Source organism: Lepisma saccharinum, chromosome 19 (assembly GCF_977018435.1).
Source record: "Lepisma saccharinum chromosome 19, izLepSacc3.1, whole genome shotgun sequence".
In the NCBI taxonomy this organism is placed as follows: domain Eukaryota; kingdom Metazoa; phylum Arthropoda; class Insecta; order Zygentoma; family Lepismatidae; genus Lepisma; species Lepisma saccharinum.
The window spans coordinates 41908041-41920844 of NC_139247.1; positions in this window are offsets into that span (position 1 = coordinate 41908041).

Here is a 12804-nt window from a genome sequence, read left to right on the forward strand (position 1 = left end):
ATAATATTACCTTTAAGAAGAAAACCTAAAATTGAAAATAATAGATTATACTTATGCTTTCACAGAAGAGATGATAAGACAATTTGAGATATACACAATTTGAATACAGTTTACAACAATACGGACGCACTTTAGAGCTACGATGACCTAGCCGGTATGGCGTCTCATTGTGTCGCGGGAGACCCGGGTTCGATTTAGGACCGGATTTATCTTTTTGCCGCCCCTAGGCCAAACAAGCTCTGCCGCCCCCATACCGTTTATCAAGAATGAAAAAAAATCATTATTTTCTGTATTTCTATTTTTACTATTAACGGCATGCAGTTGGGGGTTAGGCGTAGAGCTGACAACTCTGCACTGTAAAAAGCCATGTCAAGAATCAGCAATATAAGGCCATGGATGTTCCCAAGGTAAAATATTCCGGAGGTAAAATAGTCCCCCGTTCGGATCTCCGGGTGGGGACTACTTTGGGAGGTCCCTGGACTAAGGATAAGATCTACGTTAGGAATAAGGATATTAAATTAGGCACCTGGAATGTTCTGAGCCTTTACCGGCCTGGAGCATTTCAGTGTACAGTTAATGAGATAGTCAAGTATAAATTAGATGTAGTAGCTGTCCAGGAAGTTAGGTGGCCAGGAGAAGGGAATTGTAAAACTAAAAATTATACTTTTTTCTATGGTGGTACTGAAAATCATAATTTTGGAACAGGCTTTTTCATAAATAATAGAATTATCTCAGCTCTTAAAACAGTAGAATTTATTAATGATAGGATATCATATGCAGTTTTACAGGGTAGGTGGTATAAAATTATTTTAATAAACATACATGCACCAACGGAAAATAAAGATGATAATACTAAAGATGATTTTTATACAGAGTTAGAACAGGTCTTTGATAAATTTTCTCAGTATGATATGAAAATTCTGTTAGGTGACTGTAATGCACAGATTGGCAAAGAAGAGACATTTAAACCCACAATTGGTAAAGAAAGTTTTCATGAATTAAGTAATGATAATGGTATAAGATTGATTACTTTTGCAACCTCAAAGAATTTAATTGTGAAAAGTACCACTTTTAAACATAAAGATATCCATAAATATACCTGGTCTTCTCCAGATGGTAAAACTCATAATCAGATAGATCATATTCTCATTGATAAGATAAGGCATACTAGTATAATTGACGTTCGTACACATAGAGGTGCTGACTGTGCCAGTGACCATTATTTAGTAATTGCTAAATTAAGAGAAAGACTCTCAGTGATAAATCATAAGCAACAAAATCTAAAAGTTCTAAAATTTCATACAGGAAAGTTTACTGATGAAAGAATTAAGAAAGATTACCAAATTAAACTGTCAAATAGATTTGATGTTTTGCAGGATTTAAATGATGATGAAAATATAAATGAAACAGACGTAAATAAGAATTGGGAGCACATACGTAATGCAATAGAATCAGCAGCTAAAGAAAGTATAGGATACCATAAACCGAGAAAAAGTAAGCCATGGTTTGATAATGAATGTCATAATCTAATAGAAATAAGAAATTAGGCTAGACTTAGGTGGTTAAATAATTCTGATGATACAAATCTAAACAATTATAATAGAATAAAGCGAGAAGTTAACCGCACGTTTAGAAGTAAAGAAAGAGATTACTTGAAAAGCAAAATTAACGAAATTGAAACAAACAGCAAAAACAAAAATATCAGAGATTTATATAAAGGTGTAAGTGAGTTTAGAAAGGGGTGGCAACCTAAAGTAAACTTGATAAAAGATAAAGACGGTGATTTTCTAGCTGACCCAAGCGATATTCTAAATAGATGGAAGAACTACTTTAATGACCTTTTAAATGTCCATGTAGGAGATAAATCAGAAGTGAATGAAGTACACACAGCAGAACCTTTAGTTCCAGAACCTAACTTGACTGAAGTTAAAGATGCTATTAAAAGGCTTAAGAATAACAAAGCACCTGGCATTGATTTAATACCAGCTGAGTTAATTAAATATGGTGGAAATTCATTAATATGTCAAATTCATAAATTAATTTGTTTAATATGGAATAAAGAAGAAATCCCTCAACAGTGGAAAGAATCCATAATTGTTCCTGTGTTTAAAAAAGGTGATAAAATGAACTGCAATAATTACCGTGGAATTTCTCTACTCTCAACAACATATAAAATATTATCTAACATTCTTTTAACAAGACTAACCCCATATGCTAATGAAATTATAGGTGATTATCAATGTGGATTTAAACGCAACAGATCAACTACAGATCAAATTTTTCACATCAGACAGACACTTGAAAAAAAGTGGGAATATAATCAAAATGTCCATCAGCTATTCATTTATTTCAAAAAAGCATATGATTCGGTCAAAAGAGATAAATTATATAATATATTAGTAGAGTTTGGAATACCTAAGAAGCTTGTTAGTATGATAAAAGTATGCACCAGTGAAACAGAAAGTAAAATTCGTGTGGGTATTAATATGTCTGACAAATTTACAATTCATGATGGGTTAAAACAAGGAGATGCATTATCTCCATTGCTCTTTAATTTTGCCTTAGAATATGCTGTTAGGAAGGTAAACGAAACTAAAGAAGGACTAAAATTAAATGGTGTGACTCAGTTGTTAGCATATGCAGATGATGTAGACTTACTGGGGGATGATGTGAATACAATTAAGAATAATGCTAAAATATTTTTCAAAACTGCTAAAGAGATAGGTTTGGAAGTTAACAAAGAGAAAACTAAATATATGCTTACAGGCCGAAACCAAGTGTTAGGTAATAATCAAAATCTAATTATTGATAACAACTCGTTTGAACCAGTTTCCAAATTCAAATACTTAGGAGTAATATTAACAAACGAAAATTATATTAAAGAGGAAATAAAGTAGTTGTATTTATGGTGGGGACAGCACCACTTACAAGTGTAGAAAGTATGAACCCCCCTCAAGCAGCTTTGCTATACTTAAAACAGGCTCAACATGCCCATATGAGCTTTTTGCTCAAGTGTGGAATCTTGTCTAATCCAAGATTTTTGTAAAAATGCCCTCGGGAATTTCTCAGAAAGTATGACCCCTCTCAGATTGAAGTGCATATACTTACAAAAGGCACTTCTGAGAGATTGTTGTCCATAAACTTGTTAAAAATATGCCCCTCTTGGGGCCACACTTAAAACTAGGCTACATACCTACCCATACACATACATATTTACTTCTGGTTTAAGTTTAATTGGATACCAGGTTCACTAATATTAAAACAATGTAATTCTTCTAGAATTGCTCCGTGACTCTCTCATTTCTTACATCATAAACATATGATTTTTCCCCTATGAGAATGACACTACATATGGTGTCATCGGGTAATGCCTCGTGGAATTCACAGATAATTTTAATGTTTGTTCTGTCATTCACCACAACCTGTTTTCTTTTTGAAGTGTTGATGACAAACATGGGTCTCTGTGCTTTGAATTCATCTGGAGTGTAATACATGTCTGTATTGCCTGTAGTGACCCTTTTGAAAGCCGAAAAAGCCTCATATAATTTGAGGAAATCATTCTTGGACATGTCTAAATTATAATTTTCTCTAGGAAAAACCTCATTTCTGCCATTTTTAAGATATATGTTCTTGATGTTGCAGCTATCAAATTTACTTGAATTTTTTTCCTGATTGTTGTGTCTTCCAGTCTAAAACAATACCACTACAAAATCCGGCATGTCATATTGTATGCTGGAGAATGAATTTGTAGCATCAAACTCATAATAGGTACCAGATGCGGGCTTCTGTACAGATTGATATGTATAAAATTGCAGAGGAATGTGTGGATTTTTTAGGATATCAGCTTTGTATTTAAGAGCATAACTGGCTTCATATTCAACAACAGGGATTCTTAGCTCCATAGTCTGAATAATGCATTTGCCCTCATCAGGTAGGGTATTGGGCAGAGCTTCTCCTGTAGGGTTTATTGCACTGTACCTCATCAAAGCATTATTATCATTTGCAGCTCTTCTAAATGTAATTCTTAAACCACCCTTCCACATAATATCTTTGTAATCTGAGAAGAATCCTGGCAACAGGCGCATCGGGAACAGCACTGTGTGGTTCTTGGTTAATATCTTATCACCAGCTTCAAATCCACCTATTTTGTAGTATGAAGCCTCTGTTTTGGATAATTTTAATGTGGCCAAAGCCGTGGAGGTAATGCCGGGATAATCTATTCTGTTTATAACAACACCATGCTTTCTGATCTCAATTTCAGAGAACAGATGCGGTACAAAATTGTCCACCAATCTTATATTTGAATTTGCCGGATAATCTGTTCCATCGAGCTTTACAACATCAAATTTGATGTATAGATCTGCTCTGTGAGGGTGTATAAAGCCGTCCCCTACATCAAGATCAACCTCGATCTCTGTGTTGGGTTGATTTAAATTTGCAAATGTCCTCCTGTTTGGAGGGAATGATTGTAGCTCATAACTCTCAATATTTTCCATTGTATGTATTTTTATTTAAATGTTAATCTCTATGATAGCAGTTGTTGTGGCTCCAGCAAAATCAACTAATTCTTCTTTTTCATTAGTGACCATCAATTCAATATAATCTATTCTATTATGGCACACAGGAAAATATAATGTTGGGGATGGATTGTAGATGATGGGCTCCATAAATTCAGAATTAGGTTTGAATGTTGCAATGATGCCAGTTTGTTTGTGAGTGCCTATGCCATTTGATTTGGTGATCATACCCTCGGCCACATTACAGTGAATATTCAGAGTCTCTATGGCTAAGAATTTAGGTATATTCATAGCAGTGTGTTTGATGCCTGCTTCAAGTTTTGTGTTGTTCTCAAAGCCTAACAGCTCTCCTATAGTACCCAGATCCACTGTTTCTGTAGCAGATACAATTTCTACTCTGTGAGTGACAGAATTTTGACTTAACACTATACCTCTGGGTAACTGAGCATTTAGAGTGGACAGATTATACTGCCCTGGAGTGATGACAATTTTTTGATCACCTACTGCAATTTTGTTGTTGTGGTGAGTAATATTAGGTATCAAGTACATGCCGTAAAATGCTCTGAGAGCTATTGTTTTGGGATACACTATATCATCATGCAATTTGAGTTTCAATATTGAATTTTGGCTGGTGAGATGGAATACCCCCATGATGTTTCAGATACCACAAGGCTTTTTGAAAATTTTCAATTGATGGTTTATTTATTTGAGACATATATCTGAGAACAGATAAACACAAATGTCCGCAATTAACATCTTTGAAGTTTTGAACACGGGCATTATTGTAATAAAGATTAGCTGATTTTAGATATTTTACTAAATTTTCAGGAGGAACACCTCCAAATGAATCAAACACAAATGCCTCATTTTTTAAATATTTAAGATAACAGATCCAGTGAGTGCCCTGATTTTTGTACTCATCCAAATTAACAATGCCACACTCTTTGTTGAGTGGTTGTTCCGGTAAAGAATCAGACATGTACACACCTCTAAAATGTTTGATGCCCAGTGGCTTGATTAAAGCTTCAATATCTTGGTTTGTAAGCGGCTCTTGTTTTTTTTAAACTTACTCATGGCTCTCTTAACACCTTTGCCTTGTTTCTCCATTGCCAGGTTATGGCGCTTCTGCTCATCTAATTCTGCCTTATTCTTCTTGGCATCTATTACCGTTTTTGCTATGGCAGCTGATCCCCCAGCCAAGCTCCCAACAGCGCCCAGAGCAGCTAAGATGGCAGGGATGGTAAATATGAATCCCCCCACATGTGATTTTTTCCTGGATTGCTGTAATTTTTTTAATTGGGGGGTACTAAGCAACAATTTCATACCATGGCCCTTGGCAAGACAAGAGCTTTTTTTCTTGCGCTGCTTTTTGGTCAAGAGACTGTCAATAGTTTTAAGAGATTTGAGACCTGCATAAGGTATTTGATACATAACACCCTTGGCCTTCATTGTAGGTTTATTATATACATGTTTACAACCCCCACCCCAGTTTTTGTTTGGTGCTCATAGCTATGGTGGTTCCCAATGCTGCTATTCTTTCACTCAAAGAAGCATCTTTGCTTACAAATCTGCCAAATGCAGCCTCTTCTAATTTTTTGTCTGCAACATGTCTCTTGTCAAGATCAGAATGTGTATTGTATGCTATGTCATGGTCTCTACAAGCAGCATCTAGGGGATTAACACCAGGATCACCTCTGTTTAATCTATGATCCAATTTTGTGCCTGGACCACAATACTGATAGCCTGGAATGTGTAGTTCAAATGGCAGCTTGTTTATAATGTCATTAACCAACCCCCGACCCTCAGAAATATTCCAAAATTTGGGTGGTAGAGTATTAATAATTTTTATAAGATATCCAATCCCCTTAGTGTCATTCACTATAAAATTAGACAATTTTGTGCTTATCATGTCCATAATTCCAACCTTTTCATTGTAAAAATTGTGGTTGCCAGCATTTTCCTCCCCAGCTATCACCAATAACCTATCTACAAGTTTCCTGACATCATCAACCCACACAAATTCTTTAGGCAGGGTGTTGTATTGTTTGATTCCACTGCCAGTCTTGATCTGTGACCATATGGGCTTGATTAAATTATTGTATTTTGCCCCACTGCTAGACTTGACTCTTTTTTGTGTGGGATCATTGTTCTGGTATAGAGCATCTGATTTTATTAATATTTCTTTGTAGTGCTCATAATCTTGATCTGTATAGCTGCCAGGCCTTTTCCGAGTCATCAGTTCCCACAACCCAGGTGTTCCGGGGTACTTAACAAAAGCACCTTTTTCTCCGAGACGAGATTCTGAATAAACAATCAGATCATCCCCCATAAAAGTTACTCTGAAATTACCAATTCTATGAATGATGCTGCCATCAAGCTCTGTGTCAGCATATAAGCCAAACACCTCATCTTTGTTGTCTTTAGGTGTGGTTAAATATTTTTGAGCAAGAAGACCCAATTCAATAGGATCCTGACTAGCCTCAATTCTTCTAGGAGCAACAGGACTAGGTGTATGAATACTGGAAAGTGGGGTGAATGGATAATCTAATATGTTCCTTGCAGCTACAGGTACAAGCTCTGTGATCAAATTTTGATTCTGCTCTGTAACAGTTTTGATATTCTTACCTAAATTATTAATAGCATCAATTACAGGCTGTTCTGTTTGTTTGTGTTTTTCATAAATTCCACGGTTCTCTGATTTCCATCCCTTAAATCTTTTTACAAGATAATCTCTTAACTTAAGATCATCAATTATTGGCCTTTTCATGTTTATTTATTTATGTCTCAACGTCTAGAAAATCGTTGATTTTATTTCTGTATTTGCCACTATTGGGTGTTCTTGTCATATCAATTGTGACAAACCCATAACTGTCCTGGTTCCAGCACCTGCTGCAAAACTTGGAAAAATCATTGTAGCTCAAGTCCCCACCTACATATTCATCATGTATGTGTTTGAGGTTGGTATGATCTTGATGAAACACACATATAAAATTGCTGTTGTCTCGGATCAGCTGCTTCGGAATTTTAGAAAAAGTCTGTGCCAGGTAGAAACAATCTATGTTTTTGTGTCGGCCCTGTGTGAAGAAATTTCTAACCTTGTTTTGATTATCCAGTATAATATCATCAAACACAACAACAGAATTATCGAGACATTCATGGAGTGGCTTAACATCTGGTTCAAAAGTGGCTATATCCAATCCATCATATAGCTTCATCAGCTGCTGATATTTTAATTGTTCCAAGCTCTTAGAGAAGAGATACAAGTGCCTGTTTTTCCAGTCTAACCAGTTGGGTGCCAATAAAAAATTATCAACCATTAGTGTAGTTTTACCACAAGCAGATGGCCCAACAATAAGACATCTAATATTTTCAGGCAGCAAGTTGCCATTTCTCTTATTCTGTTGTTCAGGTTCTGGCAGCCTTTTTATAACATCCCAGGTACTCATATTATCACTTTGTCTGCATCGATCCAGCTGTTTTCCGGATGACCCAGCCATTTGACAAGTAACTTGTTGCCTTTTCTGCGGATGATTTTTTCTATGAGATATGTGTCAGGCTGTTTAGTTTTGCTGAGTTCTTGTTCATAGAACCTGCCTTTGAGAATTTCTCCTCGGTGATCTTTTATTATATATGTGTTAAGGGTCCCGGGTTTAACTTGAACTACTGTAAATAATTCAGTGCTCCAGTTTCTTGTAAAGCCTCTCTTGAATAAGTGCTTATATTTGCTGATTCTTACTTGATCCCCCACCCTGTATTTGGCCCTTCTTGTTGTTGGCTGGTATCTAGGATAATAAACAGTCCTGATCAATTTTTGCTCATCAGATGAAGTTACTTCAGAGGGTTTCATGTTGATTGTGGAATGGACCGAGTTGTTATATTTATGTAGAAGTTCCGGAAGAATATTAAGCCATTTATAATTACCTTGAAGTGTAAATTGTTTATACATAAGATTTTTTAAGGTTCTGTTGAATCTCTCTACAATTGAGGCTTTGAGGTCACTGTAACTCGAGTAATGTTTTATTGCCTGGCTTTTAATAAATTGTTGAAACACAGAATTATAAAATTCTTTGCCATTATCTGTTTGCAAATAGCGCGGTGATCTTCCACTCTGATTGATGATTGTCCTGAAGGCTTCTGTAACACATTTTCCAGTCTTGGATTTGAGTGGCAGAGCCCAGGCAAATTTTGAAAATGTGTCTATTACAGTGAGTAGATACTTGTAGCCCTTGTTGATTTTGTCTAAGTTTTTCAATTGTCCACTTGCCAACTCAATCAAGTCGCTCTGCCATAAATCATCTATGCCTTTTGTGACTACTGGCAGTCTCTTAAAATTATGTCTGGTTTGTCTGTGTAATTCATCAACAATAATTTGTCTAGACATAATATGAAAACAAGAATATTGCAACTATGGGGTGTTCAGCAGCTGATACTGCTGGATTTTCTAAATATAATTTGTCCCCTATTTGTATTTTAAATTCCAAAGAGCCATCATCTTCAGCATAGGCTGTTTCTAATGTATTGGGATCTGTAAAATCCTCTAATTCTACACTGGTGATTTTCGGTTTGTTGTCAGCATTTGTTATTGATAAGGTGGGGTAGTGGTGTGCCTGTGGTTGATGCCAATATTTGATCTTGATTGGTCTCAGTGTGCCCCCAACAAAAAACTGGTAATAAAATTGTGCAGGGGACAGCATATATATTTTGCCACCTGGTGTAAATGGTGAATCATATTCTTTGTTGGGGATGCTGTACAATTCAAGAATTACTGTATGTTTAGGATTCTCGATTATGCCTGTTATTTCCTTTTCTGCTGTGAGCAATCTGCTTGTTACAGATTCAAGGTGCTCATTGATGGTCCTAACAACATCATCATGGCCTGGCTTGATTTTTATGTCCACAACAAGTTTCTTGTATTGTTGCACAATCTCTTGAAGCTGGGTGGCAAAAACAGACAGAGCATTTGCTTGATTGGATTCCATGGTCCCTAGCTGTTGCTTGATATTAGCTACAATTTGTTGCAAATTTTCAACAACTGCCAATTTTGAATTTTGAGCAGTAAGATCATGGACCTGTCTTCTGATATCCTCAAACAAGGCATGCAGTTCATTAATATGTTGATTGGTTGGAAGAGTGGCCACTGTCTGAGTGAGTTGTTTGATCTCTGTCTGGATATTCTTGATATCTTCTGATTTCAATATCCTATTCACTGCCCTCTTAATATTTTTAAGTTCCTGTGATGTAGGAAGATTTGATACAGTATTTTGCAAAAATTCAAGTGCCAATTTCACATTGTTTAATTCAGAAGCATCAGCCACATTTTGCATAGCATTTTGGAGCAGGGCTATATCTGCCTGAGAGGGTGTTGATTGTTGTAAAATTTCAAGTTTTGTTTGGATATCATCGATCAAGTGATGAAAATGAGATAGCTCAGATTCGGTGTTGAGGTTTTCAAGCTTTGTGATCTGTTCCTGGACACTGACAAGGGTGTCTACAATCCCAGGCAATCTGGATTCTAGTACATTTTCCAAATCACTTTGCACTGCTGCTATTGTACCTTCAAGATGGGTTATGGTACTTTGAATTTTTCCAAAATCTTCATATGTTTCAAGTTGCAGCTTAATATTTGCAACACTCCGAGTTATTGCATTCAAAGCATCAGAAGATGGCAAATTGTTCATAAAATTTTCAAGTGTCTCATTTTTTTCTTTAACCTCGGCTATGGCATTGTGCAAGGGGTCCAGATTAGGTATCTGGAGTGATTGAATCTGTTCTTTTAGAGTGGAAATCACTAGATCAAAATCTTCTTGTGATTTTATGCTTTTGACAATTGTTTGGAGCTGTGTCTGGACATTATTTATCTGCTCTTCCAATTGTTGTTTCAATTGCTCAGAGTTGTTAGCCTGGGTCTTAAATTTGGCTTGAAGAGCTGCTACAGCTTCTTCTAAACTTTGAAAATTATCTAATGTGGCCAAATCAGTATATTTCTGAAGCAGCAATTTGAGTTCAGAATCAATTTTAAGAAGAGGGTCCATGCATTGTGATTGTAAATTTGTAATTTCTAATTGAAGACTGGCATTGAGTGTGGTCTGTAAAGCTTGTAAATCACTTCTTAATTTCTTGACTCTGACATCAAGCATCAGAATCTCATCACTGTGATCTTCATGTCTTGTATGGCCAAATATATCATTAGGCATTTTTGTTTTAGTGGTTATTTATTATAGAGTATCTGATTCTTAATTCTATAAAAAAGGGTATAAGCTTGTCATATGACCCAGGGACCTCAATATATAAGCAGTCACCAGCAGAAACAGTATAAACAGTGCCAGAAACCATGTTTGAGTGCTTAATTCTATAAATATTTCTCCCTACTGAAATTTTAACATCACCCTCAGGGGTTGTAATAAATTGCAATTGACCACCTACAGGTAATTGGTAATGATTTAAATTATTGTTAAATATGTACAATGTTTTACCTGTTTCTTCATCAACATCTGTAAGTATGCTGTTCAGATGAATAATTAACAAGCCACTCAGTTTAGACAGCATATCAGAAGAGGGTTGTGGTGTTGGCAGCTCCATAATAGCCTGTTTTTTGAACCCAAATAAGTTCATAGGCATGTTTATTTATTTCAAATCATGCTCTGTAATTGGGCATTGATCCCCATTTTTCAAATCACAATGCCCCCATGGTAGAGTATGTATGCCACATGATAAAATGCATCTCTTATCATCATGTGGGTCCAGAGCCACTTTTCTTACAATATTTGAAGTCAGCAAGTGATCCACACTCTGGATTCTGGATTCTGATGTTTTGATTGAATTCTGGGATTTGATGCAATTTTCATAATCTTCAAATTGGAGATCTTTTTCAACAGTTACTTTGCCAATGCCCTTGGCCTTTTTGGCAACAGCGCCACTACATGTTTCAAAAGTGTACATCTTGGCACTTAACCCAGCAAATTTCACAATAACATCACCACATGTCTCATCTTTTAACTTGCCAGGCACCTTTTTGTTGTGGGGTTGAATTATTGTATGTTCACTGGTATCAAAGTATTGAAACAATTCAGGCTGTGACATATCTTGATAAACATCTTCTGTTTGAATATCAAGAATAAAACTATCCGTGTCCATGTACAATAATTTTACACGATCACCATAAAAAGGTTTCAGCACATCATAATACAATGTTAACATATGTAATTTGGACGATTCCAATATTGCAGCCCCTTCATAAATAGGTTTATCAAATTTGATCTTTGTTTTCTTCATATTGAAAAGTGCCATGTGCTCATCATAAATTCTTCTGTAATTGAAATTAGGCTTTGCAACCAATTTTTTGCTCAGGCTGGGGTCAGTAATTATTTTAACATCGGTATGTTTTCTGACATTTTCAATTGTTTTGCCATACACAGAATTAACCATCAATTTAAACAAGCCCTTATCAAATTGGCTCTTTGCAGATGTTCGAAGCTCCGTGTTTGTATCAATGTATGGTTTCAACCATCTTGAGTGCCTGAACCTCAAAACTTTTCCAACTTTGGTCACTTGAACACCATGTTTCATCAGGAACTGGAGGTTTTTGTAATATGTAACATATCCCTGTTTCGGCTCCAGTGTCATCATGAGCTTCTTCTGTTTAGAGCCAGGTGAGCACTGAACCTCGGGAATTGGGGGCAGATCAGAAAATTTATTGTGCAAATGATCTGGAATTATCAGATCAACCTCTAAGAAAAGGCCATATTCACTGTCATCAAAATCCTGAAGATTCTCAATATTGAAATTTTCAACCCACTCAAGCTCTGCATATGGCAGTTTATCCATCATGGCATGACCATAGAGGCTGTTTGCATCTACATACAGTATATAATTTGATGGCCGTGCTGGATCATAATCAGGAATATATTTGTTATTTGCTCTGGCATATCTCTGAGAACATTGCACCATGCCTCCTCTTATACATTTCTCCATAAACAGATACATATCTTGATCGTGGATCAGATCCAATTGCATTTTAGTGTTCAAAAACGTTGCGGCCCATGCTAGGCCCGGGGCACTGTAAAAATATACTGGGTCCAGTCTATAATTTTGCATGGAAGATTTTCTGAATGCCTGTATTATATCAGCTAAGAGGGTGACATCAAGTTTCAAATATGCCATGTGATAATCACCAAATGTCTGGCAATTTAAATTGTTCCACATCAATTGGGCATGGTGATAATCTTCATCAGTGATTCCAGATCCTCTGATTTTGCTGTAAAACTCTTCTTGTGGTGGCAGGGAACAT